General features: G+C 41.1%; 1 long non-coding RNA gene across 1 annotated transcript; it reads left to right on the top strand.

Moving 5' to 3' along the window:
• The first annotated feature begins 7,075 nt into the window (after positions 1-7,075).
• LOC112257114 lies at positions 7,076-10,781 on the top strand. The gene is made up of 4 exons (XR_002954513.2): positions 7,076-7,169; positions 8,579-8,630; positions 9,946-10,050; positions 10,194-10,781. It is a non-coding gene; the product is annotated as an uncharacterized LOC112257114 (long non-coding RNA).
• The last annotated feature ends 3,913 nt before the right edge of the window (positions 10,782-14,694 follow it).

Below are 14,694 nucleotides of genomic sequence, written 5' to 3'. Positions count from 1 at the left end.
CTTTGCATGTTTGATGGTTCGTCGGAGGGCATAGCGGGGTTTCTTATAAGTTCTGGGTTTGAGTCCCGCTCCTTGAAAGCGGTAGCTCTACCCTTTAGCTCAGTGCGGATGTTGCCTGTAATCCATGGCTTCTGGTTGGGGTATGTACATCGTCACTGTGGTATGACATCGTCACTGTGGGGACGATGTCATCAATGCACTTATTGATGAAGCCAGTGACTGATGTGGTGTACTCCTCAATGACATTGAGAGAATCCCGGAACATTTTCCAGTCTGTTCTAGCAAAACAGTCCTGTAGCTTAGCATCTGCATCCTCAGACCACTTCCTTATTGAGCGAGTCACTGGTACTTCCTGCTTTAGTTTTGCGTGTAAGCAGGAATCAGGAGGATAAAATTCTGGTCAGATTTGCCAAATGGAGGGTGAGGGAGAGCTTTGTACGCGTCTCTGTGTAAATGGAGTAAATGTGGTCTAGAGTTTTTTTCCCCTCTGGCTGCACATTTAACATGCTGGTAGGTCAAACGGATTTAAGTTTCCCTACATTAAAGTCCCCAGGCCACTAGGAGAGCCGCCTCTGGATGAATATTTTCCTGTTTGCTTATGGCCCTATACATCCTAGTTGAGTGCCGTTTTCATGCCATCATCGGTTTGTGGTGGTAAATAGACAGCTACAAAAATATAGATGAAAACTATCTTGGTAAATATTGTAATCTACAGCTTATCATGAGATTACCTCAGGCGAGCAAAACAAGACTCAAGACTTTCTTAATATTAGATTTTGTGCATAGCTGTTATTTACAAATAGACACAGACCGCCACCCCTTGTCTTACTGGGGACATCTGTTCTATCTTGCTGATGGTCCAAAAATCCCACGAGCTGTATGTTATCCATGTCGTCGTTCAGCCACGACTCGTTCAAACACAAGTTCTAAAAACTTTCAATGTCTGTTGGTACGTTATCCAATGATTGCACGTTGGCTAATAGGACTGATAATAGAGTGGGTTTACACACTCACCTACAAATTCTCAGAATGCAGCCTGACCTCCGCCCCCTTTTTCAACTTTTTTTCTTCACGTAAATGATGGGGATTTGGGCCGTTTCAGAGAAAGCATTATATCCTTAAGCTTTGGACTTGTTAAAGAAAAAATCTTTGTCCAGTTCGAGGTGATAAATCGCTGTTCTGATGTCCAGAAGTTATTTTCGATGATAAGTGATGGTAGCAGCAACATTATTGGTCACATACACATGTTTAGCAGATGTTATTGCAGATGTTGTAGCAAAATGCTTGTGTTTCCAGCTCCAACAGTGCAGTAATATCTAACAATTTCACAACACACACAATACACACAAATTTAAAGTAAAGGAATGGAACTAAGAATAGATAATATTCTAATATTTAGACGAGCAATGTCGGAGCGGCATAGACTAAAATACAGTGGAATAGAATAGAATACAGTAAAAACATATGACATGAGTAGTGCAAAATATGTAAACATTATTAAAGTAACTAGTGTTCCGATTATTAAAGTGGCCAGTGATTTCAAGTACATTTATATAGGGCAGCAGCCTCTAAGGTGCTAGTTAGTGATGGCTATAAAACAGTCTGGTGGCCTTTAGATATAAGCTGTTTTTCAGTCCATCTGTCCCAACTTTGATGCACCTGCACTGACCTCACCTTCTAGATGATAGCGAGGTGAACAGGCAGTGACTTGGATGGTTGTTGTCCTTGATTATCTTTTTGGCCTTCCTGTGACATCGGGTTCTGTAGGTGTCCTGGAGGGCAGGTAGCAGGGCAGGTAGTTTGCTCCCGATGATGCGTTGGGCAGACCGCACAACCCTCTGGAGAGCCCTGCGGTTGCAGGCGGTGCAGTTGCTGTACCAGGCGGTGATACAGCCCAATAGGATGCTCTCAATTGTGCATCTGTAAAAGTTTAGGTGACAAGCCAAATTTCTTCAGCCTTATGAGGCTTCTCCACTGTGGTCCCAAAGATGTGGATAGGGGCTCCCTCTGCTGTTTCCTGAAATCCACGATCAGCTCCTTTGTTTTGTTGATGTTGAGTGAGAGGTTATTCACCTGGCACCACACTCCCAGGGCTCTCACCTCCTCCCTGTAGGCTGTCTCGTTATTGTTTGTAATCAGTCCTACTACTGTTGTGTCGTCTGAAAACTTGATGATTGAGTTGGAGGCGTGTGAGGCCACACAGTCATGGGTGACCAGGGAGTACAGGAGGGGGGCTGAGCACATGCAATGGTGTTTACATCGTCTGTGGATCAATTGGGGCGGTAAGGAAATTGAAGTGGGTCTAGGGTGTCAGGTAAGGTAGAAGTGACATGATCCTTGACAAGTCTCTCAATGTCACGCCTGCTCCCGCTCTCCCTCCCTGGCGCTTAGGCTGCCCAGCACTACGCACACCTGCTTCCCTCGTCACGTGCATCAGCGACCATTTGGACTCACCTAGACTCAATCACATGCTCTCATTACCTCCCCTATATCTGTCTGTTCACCAGCTCTGTTCCCCGTTTCAGCATATTGTCGTATGTCGTTTTGTTACCCCCTGTTCTGACTCTGTTCTTGTCCTGTTCCATGTCCGTTCATTAAATGTTCAACACCCTGTACTCGCTTCTCATCTCCAGCGTCATGTCTTACACTCAAAGCAGTGCTACGGTTCAATAGTAATTTAGTTCAGTTACCTTTGTTTTCTTGGGTACAGGAACAATGGTGGACATCTTGAAGCATGTGGGGACAACAGACCTGGATAGGGAGAGATTAAATATGTCCATAAACACTCCAGCCAGCTGGTCTGCGCGCATGCTCTGAGGATGCGGCTAGGGAAACTGTCTGGGCCGTGTGTCGACTGCATAGCACTGAAAGTTGACATTGTGTTTCTGAATTATATCACCAAGAGGTAGCATATACTGTACTGTGCTTTCGGGAAGGTATTCAGACTCAATTACTTTTCCCACATTTTATTAGTTTACAGACTTATTTTAAATGTATTAAATAATTGTTGTCCTCATCACACACAATACCCATTGTGACAAATAGAAAAGTATTTTGTTTTGTGCTAATTTATTAAAAACAAAAAACAGAATACCTTATTGACATAATTATTCAGACCCTTTGCTGTGAGTCTCACAATTGACAGCGCATGTCAGAGCAAAAACCAAACCATGAGGTCAAATTAATTGTGTTAAGTCACAGATTTGGGTAAGGGTACCAAAACATTTCTGCAATATTGAAAGTCCCCAAGAACACAATGGACTCCATCATTCTTAAATGTAAGTAGTTTGGAACCACCAAGACTCTTTCTAGAGCTGGCCGCCCGGCAAAACTGAACAATCGGGGGAGAAGGGCCTTGGTCAGGGAGGTGAACAAGAACCCGATGGTCACTCTAACAGAGCTCTAGAGTTCCTCTGTGGAGATGGGAGAGCCTTCCAGAAGGACAAACATCTCGTGTAGCACTCCAGCAATTAGGTCTTTGTGGTAGAGTGGCCAGACGGAAGCCACTCCTCAGTAAAAGGCACATGACAGCCCACTTGGAGTTTGCCAAAAGTCACCTAAAGACTCTCAGACCATGAGAGACAAGATGATCTGGTCTAATGAAACCAAGATTGAACTCTTTGGCCTTAATGGCAAGCGTCACGTCACATCAAGAGGAAACCTGGCACCATCCCTACGGTGAATCATCATGGTGGTGGTGGAAGTATCATGCTGTGGGGATGTTTTCAGCAACAGGGACTGGGAGACTAGTCAGGATCGAGGGAAAGATGAACGGAGAAAGGTACAGAGAGATCCTTAATGAAAACCTGCTCTAGAGTGATCAGGATCACCTTCCAACAGGACAACGACCCTAAGCCCATAGCCAAGACAACGCAGCATTGGCTTTGGGACAAGTCTCTAAATGTCCTTGAGTGGCCCAGCCAAAGCCTGGACTTGAACCCAATCAATTATCTCTGGAGAGACCTGAAAATATCTTGAGAGGATCTGCAAAGAAGAATGGCGGAAACTCCCCAAATACAGGTGTGCCAAGCTTGTAGTGTCATACCCAAGAAGACTCAAGGCTGTAATCCTTGCCAAAGGTGCTTCAACAAGTACTGAGTAAAGGGTCTGTTTACTTATGTAAATGTGATGTAATTTTTGTAATTTAATTTTTGCAACATTTTCAAATAAACCGTTTTTTTGTCATTAAGGACTATTTTATGTAGGTTGATGAGTAAAAAGTATTTTTCAATACATTTTAGAATAAGGCTGTAACCTAACAGAAGGTGGAAAAATTCAAGGGGTCTGAATAATTTCCAGAGGCACTGTATAGTGAAAAAAATATTGGTCCTAGAACATAACCTTGAGGAAAACTGAAACTTTGATTTGTCAGAGAACAAACCATCCACAGAGACAAATGATATATTTCCGACAGATAACACTAAGGACTAGGAGGACGAGGAGATTTGGTCTGATGCCATTAAAAGGTAATTTACCACCTTCACAAGTGCAGTCTCAGTAACATGATGGGGAGCATTTTGTACATTATTGGTCTTCGATGGGTAGGGTATGGATTACTTACATGCCCACTTTTGCTAATGATGTGCAATTGCCCAGAGACAACAAGGTGAGGTCCACCCTCATCTGCCATGTGTTGTGGACATGTTGTCAAGTCTCCAACGCACACACTTGCTCAGCATGGGAGTGGAAATGGATTTCCATAAAGTTGATGCAAACTTCTAATGCATTCAACAACATTGTGCAAGATGGCAAGGAATGGATTACTTACAACGTACATATGACATGATGGCTGTGCCGGGTGTGTGGTGAGTAGCTAGCTAGTTAGCTAGCTATGATACTGTGATAAAACATTTTTTTTAATTTCACCTTTATTTAACCAGATATAACTAGCTTAATCCTCTTAAGGGTCGAACCCTTTTTTTCAATTTCGCCTAAAATGACATACCCAAATCTAACTGCATGTAGCTCAGGACCTGAAGCAAGGATATGCATATTCTTGATATGATTTGAAAGGAAACACTTTGAAACAGCAGGGGCTCAAACTTTAGAACCCAGTTCCTACATTTGAATTTAAAAATTGATTTTATCAAACAAACCAAGCTACATTTTATCTGTGGGTCCCTCAGGATGACAAATCAGAGCAAGATTACTGAATGTAAGTACAAACTAATGAACAAACTGAAATCTATTGTGTGCCCTCGAAAGGCTAGCATGTCATCATGCACACCGGAGGTGGATGATAAAGGACACTGGCCACTTCTGCAAGCTGCACCTCAGGCAACTTCTAGAGTCATTCAACTGAGGCTTTTAAATGCAAGATCCATAAACAACAAAGGCTTACTACTGAATGACATCACTGATAGAGGTTTAGACTTTCTCTGCCTCACTGAGACTTGGCATCAGCCCAATGAGTACATATCCACAACCAATGCACTCCATCTGGCTACACCTACATGGACTGCCCAAAGATTCCTAAGCAAATCTTGCCTGCTAAATATTTTATTTTTGATTTAAACATTATTTAACTAGGCAAGTTTGTTAAACACCTCTTAAGGATCCACCACTTTTTTACATTTTCAAAATAAAGGTAAAATGACATGCCCAAATCTAACTGCCTGAAGCTCAGGACCTTATGCAAGGATATGCATATCTTGATACCATTTGAAAGGAAACACTTTGAAGGTTGTGGAATTGTGAATTTAATGTAGGAGAATTACAACCCATTAGATCGGGAAAAATATAATACAAAGAAAATAACATTCATTGTTTTGTATATTTTTTGTACCATCTTTGAAATGCAAGAGAAAGGCCATAATGAATTATTCTATCCCAGGCGCAATTTAGACTTTGGCCACTAGATTGCAGCAGAGTAGGTGCAAAGTTTTAGACTGATCCAATTACCTATTATACATCTATTCAAAATGTTGTAACAGGTGGTTGGGCAAGTAACCGGAAGGTTGCTGGATTGAATCCCCGAGTTGACAAGGTAAAAATCTGTCGTTCTGCCCCTGAGCAAGGCAGTTAACCAACTGTTCCCCGGGCACCGAAGACATGGATGACGATTTTAAGTCAGCCCCCCGCACCACTCTGATTCAGAGGGGTTGGGTTAAATGTAAAGATCTGTAGAGATCCTTAAGAGGTTTTAACTCTATTTCCTTAAAACTGCATTGTTGGTTAAAGTGAGCATTTCACAGTAAGGTTGTAACCTGTTGTATTCGTCGCAAGGGACAAATACGATTTGATTTGAAACACAGCCACTACCTACCCTGGACGGAATACATGACAATACACAAGAGCTAGCTATATTTCCCACTCACCTCAAAAGCTCTTACTTGCCTAAACTGGAGGATTAAGAGTAGATCACCTTACTCATTCATTTACATTTTTTTTAAATGAAACATATTTGAAAATCTGTCTTCAAAAATATGAATTGAACCCGCAGCACATTTGACTTTATCCACAATGAATTCGATTGGGGCCTAAATTCAATAATGCCTCCTCTATAGTAAATAGAAATTATGAATACAAGTCACTGTTTTTTACCCAATGACAACCCAAACGTCCACAAAAGCAGCATATCTGAACCCTTTAAGGTTTGACGGTTTAAGGATTGTGCTGTAACAAATTGTAATCCGTTGATATGTTTGTGTCAGTGTATGGTATTTGCAAGTTTGATTCATAAATAAATATTTTCTAACATGACTTCAATACAATTAGGGCCTCAACAATATTTCCATGTGTATTCAGTTACCAGCCTTGACTGAGCCACTTAATGTCTATGACTAACATACAGTACCTTTCAAACGTTTGGACACACCTACTCTTTCCAGCATTTTTATTTATTTTTACAATTTTCTACATTGTAGAAGAATAGCGAAGACATCAAAATGAATAATGAAATAAGACATATGGAATCATGTAGTAGCCCAAAAAAATGTTAAACAAATTAAAATATACCAGTATCATTAGTTAGTCACCTGGAATGCATTTCAATTAGCAGGTGTGCCTTGTTAAAAGATAATTGGTGGAATTTCTTTCCTTAATGCATTTGAGCCAATCAGTTGGGTTGTGACAGCCCTATTTGGTAAAAGTCCAAGTTCATATTATGGCAAGAACAGCTCAAATAAGTAAAGAGAAACGACAGTCCATAATTACTTCAAGACATGACGGTAAGTCAATCCGGCAAATGTCAAGAACTTTGAAAGTTTCTTCAGGTGCAGTCGCAAAAACCATCAAGCGCTATGATGAAACTGGCTCTCTTGAGGACCGCCACAAGAAAGGAAGACCCAGAGTTACCTCTGCTGCAGAGGATAAGTTAATTTAAGTTACCAGCCTAAGAAATTGCAGCACAAATAAATGCTTCACAGTGTTCACGTAACAGACACGCAAAATGTCTCTCTATTAATGTCAGTCTATACTTAAACGATTTTGGACTGTCAAAGCTTGTTGTAATAGATTCTGTATGTGATGTCTATGATTTCTTTGGGCCAGGACAGACAACCAGCATAAGACTACAGAAAGATTCAATTTTCTCCCTGAGAGTAAGGATGTATTGAATTGATCAGATAGCAATTGATTGTTGAGTTCTTTATATTTCTGCTGTCAAACGAGAACTTTCAGCCAAAGAGTGTTTTCTTCTCAGAAAACTCACCAAGGTTCAAATTACACATTGACTCCTAGGGATATCCGGTATCTCTTGGGGTTGTCCGGCATCTCTTGGCATTGCCTGAAGTGGATAACTTTGACACTTATGTTGGTGACCACATTTATATTTCAATTCTTATTGGGGGTCTGTTATTTCATAGGTGTCCACTTGACAAAAAATGTCCCCCCCCCCCTGCGTCACAATGAAATTCGATAAGCTATTCGCATCCGCTGATAGGGCCATTGATAAAACTTGCAAAATTCTGCCCGGGCTATATAATGAAAGTAAAAATAGAGTTTTTTGCTATGTTCTGATTGTTCTGAGGCGTGCTGAGAGAGAGAGAGGCGCTTGGTGATAGGGGTGCTGGCAGTAAAAATACATGGGAAACTGTTATATCAGATACAGGTTATTTATGCTATTTTTGTTTGAAATCTCACCGATTTATTGGTGGATAAAGTACAAAACATGATCCATACGTGGTCAATGACGTTGTCTTTCTTGCTAAACTTTATTGTAAACTTTGTTTTGTATTGTAATATTTGTTTGTAGAAAATCAGTTGATTTTAATTATATTATACTAAATAGCCTATGACAAGTGTTATGGCAAGTGATACACTACGTATATCAGCTGTAAAAGGTTATGGGGAAAATGTGAACTCCCTTAATCAATCTTTGGCCATCATAAGTTATCAGATTGTACCTGGGTCCCCCATTAGAGAGGCTGGTTTCGGACTAGAAGTATAGGACATGCTGTGGCCTATACCAGTGAAATGCATAAGGGGACGGGTATTAGTAGATCATAGGAAACCCTGTTGCAGATTATTGTAGCAATAACAGTACCTATTGAATACCTATGTACAGTATGTGTCAATTCATTGATTTATTGGTTAATTACTACATTCATGATAGGTAGTTTTTCTTGTTCCATACCAGGCTGCCATGGTGTGGGCCTAGCGAGCTGAGCCTTCAAAAATCATATCAGGAGGTAAGGCAACCAGATATTTTCCCATGTTTACATTGCACAATTAATGATCTGATTGTGATTGTCTATCGGTAAATAAGTCAGTGGGTTTGTATGAAAGGTTGCTTCTCTTGGTGTGACTCATAATTCCTTTAACCATGTACACACACGGTTTTGTTTGGTCATTACTGCAGTGGGTTTGTAACATGTGCGGCCTGTCCGTTACCAGTCATTTCGGTTAGAAGGGAGCTCTTACACTGTGTATTTGTGTATGCATATGCCTTTTCAGTGTATTTGGCTTGTTAAGAGAGTTAGTAATTATTAGTTGGTCAAGCCTAAGATGGTGCCGAAGCATGTTACTTTGGAAATTGTATTAGGTCCCACCCTATCCAAAATATATATTAAGGCTGCTTTGTAAATTCGCTCTGGCTATCTACTCCAATTTCAGAGCACTCTAGTCTGAGTGTGCCAGAGTGCAGAGTAACTGATTAAGTTTTGAATGCTCAACACTCATTGAATATGACCAGTGTCAGTAAACGTAGACAAAAAAAACATTATTAAAATGTTGCCAGCAGCACAGTTGCAGTCACCAACGCTCTAGATAACATGAAAACAGCTTAACCAGCTCTGCTAGGGTGAGTAAAATGGTCAGTGAGGTGTTCTCTCATTTGTCTGGAAGTAGCTAGCAAGCTAGCCAACTTTAACCAGTTAGCTTAGGTGCTTGGTTGCCGTTGTGAGGTCAGAATGCTCAGATCAACCCTACTCCTTCGTCAGTGTGCACTCTGAATGCCCTAAGAGTGAAATGCTATGAATTTACAAAGGAACAACCTGACAACTCTCTGAATTTACAAACACACCCTCTATTGATGTCCATTTAAATATTTTCCCAAAGAGCACATTTTACCTACAAAGCTCTGCTGTTCTAACCCAGCAGAACTTCCCTTCCTTATTTCTCTAGACATTTACTCATGTTCTTAATTTAACATGCAATATCAAAAGTAATGCAGTCATCTCATGATAAATGAGTGAGTAAGGGCATGTGTTTATGTCACTGTTAGTCAGCACCTGTTGTTTACGAAGCATGTGACAATTCAAATTAGATTTTTTTTAACTTAAACGTTGTGACATGATGTGAACACAAGCAGTAATGTGAGATATTGCAAAGTGAGGGCAAAGCAAATGGCTGCACTTGTCTGTACCCATACATTTAATGGTAAGCATCTGTGCATGTGCACATGAGTTTTTTACCTCATTTTCCTGCAACACGATAGTTGTGACAGCAGTCATTAATTATTTGGTTGTGGCTCTTTTTTTTTTTTTTTTTTTTTTTTTTCCTCAGATATTCTCCTCCAATTCGCGTTGAAAGGAGGCGAAGAGAGAGAATGTGAGGAATCGAAGAAAGACAAATTGAGAAAGAGCCTATCCCTGAGCGGGTTGGATAGATGTAAGCAATATGTGACCTGTTCCAGGACGCTAGGCATATGTCGCACGTCCCTACTTCACCTATAACCTGTGTGCTTTTCTTTCTACATCGTTATATGCTTCTGTCTCCTCTGCTTTCCCTTTTATTCTGCTCCTGTTCTCCAGGTTCTAGGGGTTCTGCAATGCTCAGAGAAGACTACCGTATCTCTTCCCCAGACCTGTATCCATTTGACGTCCTCCGTGACCAACCACCCTCCAAGATCCCACTTTTCATTACATTATCTACAGCTACTGTCATTGTCATGTTTAATCTAATCTGCTAAGAAACTGCTTGCCATATCATACTAGGCACAGTGAGATACACAGATGAACTACGTACACTAGCACTGCAAACACTCCAAGAGCGAAGAGAGCAGCTGTGCCAGGACTTTGCAATCACCATCTTTAAGTCCCACTTCTGAGATTGCATGCCTGTGGAGGGAAAGTGAAGGGCAAAACCCATAGCACCCACCTCCTCTCTATTCCAGAATTGAGAGATACATTTTTTTTTATCCATACCCTATTTCTGCTAAGACTCTTTTGAACATCCCCTCTTATATTATGTACATTACTTGTCATTCAAACTTATTTTTTCTAAACTAAATGGTATATTACTGTTGATGTGTTGATAGTCATGTATTCCAGTCTATAACTGCCATGTCGGTATATTGAATAAAATAAACAAGTTCATGACACAACTGTTTCACAAAAAGAGCAACGTTTTCATATTTCACTCTTAAATATTGCCAGGTAGTTGTTTTCACAGGGTGTTCATTTAATTAATTGATTTTTGGTATTTGTGAGTTCAACATTATTCAGTTGTCCTGCATTATATTCAACCACAAGGGCCTTACTGTATTACTGAGCTATGCCTATATGCCATGTGTTGGAGGAAGGAAGATGGGAAGAAAATATCATAATAGGACTAATGAAAGCATACTTTAGTAAGACGAGCTCAAAATAAAAACACGGCAGCCAGACAAGCCAGTGTATGAATTCAACTGATTTGCCCATTAATGAACTAATAATAGCTGCATGGGAGTTCACTCTTGCGATCTGAAAGGTAAGTTAATGTGCAGTTAACATGTTTTCAGTGAAAGCCTAGTGGTTAGTGTTGGACTAGTAACCAAAAAGGTTGTAAAATCTGTCGTTCTGTCCCTGAACAAGGCAGTTAACCCACTGTTTCTAGGCCGTCATTGAAAATAAGAAATTGTTCGTAACTGAGTTGCCTAGAAAAATAAAGGTACATTTTTTAAAAATAATAATTTGAACACGTAGAACCGTTTAAGACCTGACTTTTCATGTTGAAATGTTAACAAGATACCCAGTAGTTGAAAACATTTATCTTATTAGCTAAACAAAACTTGTTTATGCAGTGACATTTTTGCGAAATCTTTGTTTACATAGCAGGGATGAAAATAATGTCATTTTGGCTGTAATGATCTCCAAAATTCGAGGAATTATAACACAGGCTAATCCCATTGTGACGGGGGCAGTTTTTGTCAGGTGGACACTATTTGGCATGACAGGCCCTGTAATGGGTGTACCCAGCCCCCACAAACCTCACTGTGATTCAAACCCTGATGTCTTGTGCATGCCTTCAGGAACCATGTAAATATGTGAACAAAGTTACTGAGTCCCCTCTCCTCTCTGATGCTTTTTTTGCAGAGGTGCCTGGGTTTTAATCAGCTAACTTTGCAAACGAAACAATTTAGCAGAACTAATCCAAACCGAGGTGTGATTAATTAACCAATGGCAAACTTGTGCCCCTTACCAATTTTCTTAAATTGCTTGTGACAACTATTTCAGTGGTCCAGCTAGATTTCATGGGAGCTGTTTTCAACTTCATGTGTTGGAATTTAAACTACAACACTCTGAGAGGTGAAAAGAGGTGTCAAATGCATAGGGATACACAGTCACCCAAACACAGGCAGACAGAAAGACAGACAGACCCCGACACACACACTCACACCACACTGTAACATTAGTAACTTCTATTTGTATCCAATCTGATCTGCCTTGCTTTGCCAATAATAAACTGACCATGCTCTGTCATGTTAGAACTGACTCACGTTGTAAATCAATTACTTAGTAAAGCCTTGTGAGCTACTCAATGTCACTAAACACACTGTTGGATTAATCAGAGTCCTTGTAGTTCTACTGTCACAGATGCAGAATAAAACATAGATGTTTATTAAAAGCCCGCAACTCAAGTTGAGCTAGAGACATCACCTATCACTGGCTTTCATTTAACACCCCCCTACGGTGTCCATATTAGGACAGCCTCAATCTAAGCAGGACTTGTTTCAGACTTGAGGCTGTCCTAATATAGACAGCTTAACCCTCAACTTACAGTCCTGTCCATTTGATGTTGGATGATGCAAGGGGTGTATGCCTTCAAGAATAGGTCTTTGCATTGGTTAGATGTTTTAAGGCACAGGGTAGTTATAACTTCTTAATTAAAGGAGCAATAGTGACAACTGACTCTCTTTTCTCATATTAAACATGCTTCAGCTATTTAAAGGTCCCAAACATTGAAAATCATGTTTTTCATCAAGTTAGATGGTATATGGATGAAACCAGGTCATAGTAGGTTGAACCAAGTATGAAAAAATGACTGTAGCTGGTACATTGACAAAGGTGCTTTTAAAATTACTGGTCCCCTCCCCAGCAAGGTCACCCGTGATACAAGTCAGTATTCGATGTCCATCCGTGTCTGAGGATGTCAGGAGATTACTTGAAAACCGGCCTCTAGGGGCAATAGTGAGCGCTGTTACCTTTCAGTAGGTTTCGGTTTTACTGAAGCATGGTGGATGGGTGTAAGCATCTGCCTCGGATTCCAAAGGTTGCAAGTTCAAATCCAGCGTTAAAAAGTTGTTTTTGATATTTTCATTTTAAGCCTATCCCAAACCTTAACCCTTGCCTTAACCATTCGGAGTTAATGCCTGACCTTAAGAATTTGGAGTTAATGCCTGTACTTAACCCTAACCTTAAATATTCTCAGTTAATGCCAAACACTTCAAATCAAATCAAATTTTATTTGTCACATACACATGGTTAGCAGATGTTAATGCGAGTGTAGCGAAATGCTTGTGCTTCTAGTTCCGACAATGCAGTAATAACGAGCAAGTAATCTAACTAACAATTCCAAAAAAAAACTACTGTCTTATACACAGTGTAAGGGGATAAAGAATATGTACATAAGGATATATGAATGAGTGATGGTACAGAGCAGCATAGGCAAGATACAGTAGATGATATCGAGTACAGTATATACATATGAGATAAGTATGTAAACCAAGTGGCATAGTTAAAGTGGCTAGTGATACATGTATTACATAAGGATGCAGTCGATGATATAGAGTACAGTATCAACGTATGCATATGAGATGAACAATGTAGGGTAAGTAACATTATATAAGGTAGCATTGTTTAAAGTGGCTAGTGATATATTTACATCATTTCCCATCAATTCCCATGATTAAAGTGGCTGGAGTAGAGTCAGTGTCATTGACAGTGTGTTGGCAGTAGCCACTCAATGTTAGTGGTGGCTGTTTAACAGTCTGATGGCCTTGAGATAGAAGCTGTTTTTCAGTCTCTCGGTCCCAGCTTTGATGCACCTGTACTGACCTCGCCTTCTGGATGACAGCGGGGTGAACAGGCAGTGGCTCGGGTGGTTGATGTCCTTGATGATCTTTATGGCCTTCCTGTAGCATCGGGTGGTGTAGGTGTCCTGGAGGGCAGGTAGTTTGCCCCCGGTGATGCGTTGTGCAGACCTCACTACCCTCTGGAGAGCCTTACGGTTGAGGGCGGTGCAGTTGCCATACCAGGCGGTGATACAGCCCGCCAGGATGCTCTCGATTGTGCATCTGTAGAAGTTTGTGAGTGCTTTTGGTGACAAGCCGAATTTCTTCAGCCTCCTGAGGTTGAAGAGGCGCTGCTGCGCCTTCCTCACGATGCTGTCTGTGTGAGTGGACCAATTCAGTTTGTCTGTGATGTGTATGCCGAGGAACTTAAAACTTGCTACCCTCTCCACTACTGTTTCATCGATGTGGATGGGGGTGTTCCCTCTGCTGTTTCCTGAAGTCCACAATCATCTCCTTAGTTTTGTTGACGTTGAGTGTGAGGTTATTTTCCTGACACCACACTCCGAGGGCCCTCACCTCCTCCCTGTAGGCCGTCTCGTCGTTGTTGGTAATCAAGCCTACCACTGTTGTGTCGTCCGCAAACTTGATGATTGAGTTGGAGGCGTGCATGGCCACGCAGTCGTGGGTGAACAGGGAGTACAGGAGGGGGCTCAGAACGCACCCTTGTGGGGCCCCAGTGTTGAGGATCAGCGGGGAGGAGATGTTGTTGCCTACCCTCACCACCTGGGGGCGGCCCGTCAGGAAGTCCAGTACCCAGTTGCACAGGGCGGGGTCGAGACCCACCAATGGAAGCGTCTTATAATCTAAACTAATTTAAATATGTAACACCTTAAAACCGTCATTACATGTTTACGACTTTGACTTTCCTACGACTTTGTTTACAATCCATAAATTGGCTTAAGCAGAATGTGGCAGAACGATACTGGTAACTAACCCCTTTTCATCTGTGTTGTGACTTTTAGCTAGCAAGCTACTTACCG

This window comes from Oncorhynchus tshawytscha, linkage group LG08, assembly GCF_018296145.1.
Source record: "Oncorhynchus tshawytscha isolate Ot180627B linkage group LG08, Otsh_v2.0, whole genome shotgun sequence".
Taxonomy (NCBI): Eukaryota; Metazoa; Chordata; class Actinopteri; order Salmoniformes; family Salmonidae; genus Oncorhynchus; species Oncorhynchus tshawytscha.
Note: the sequence above shows the minus strand (reverse complement) of the source record. Positions and strands in the feature narration are given on the sequence as shown.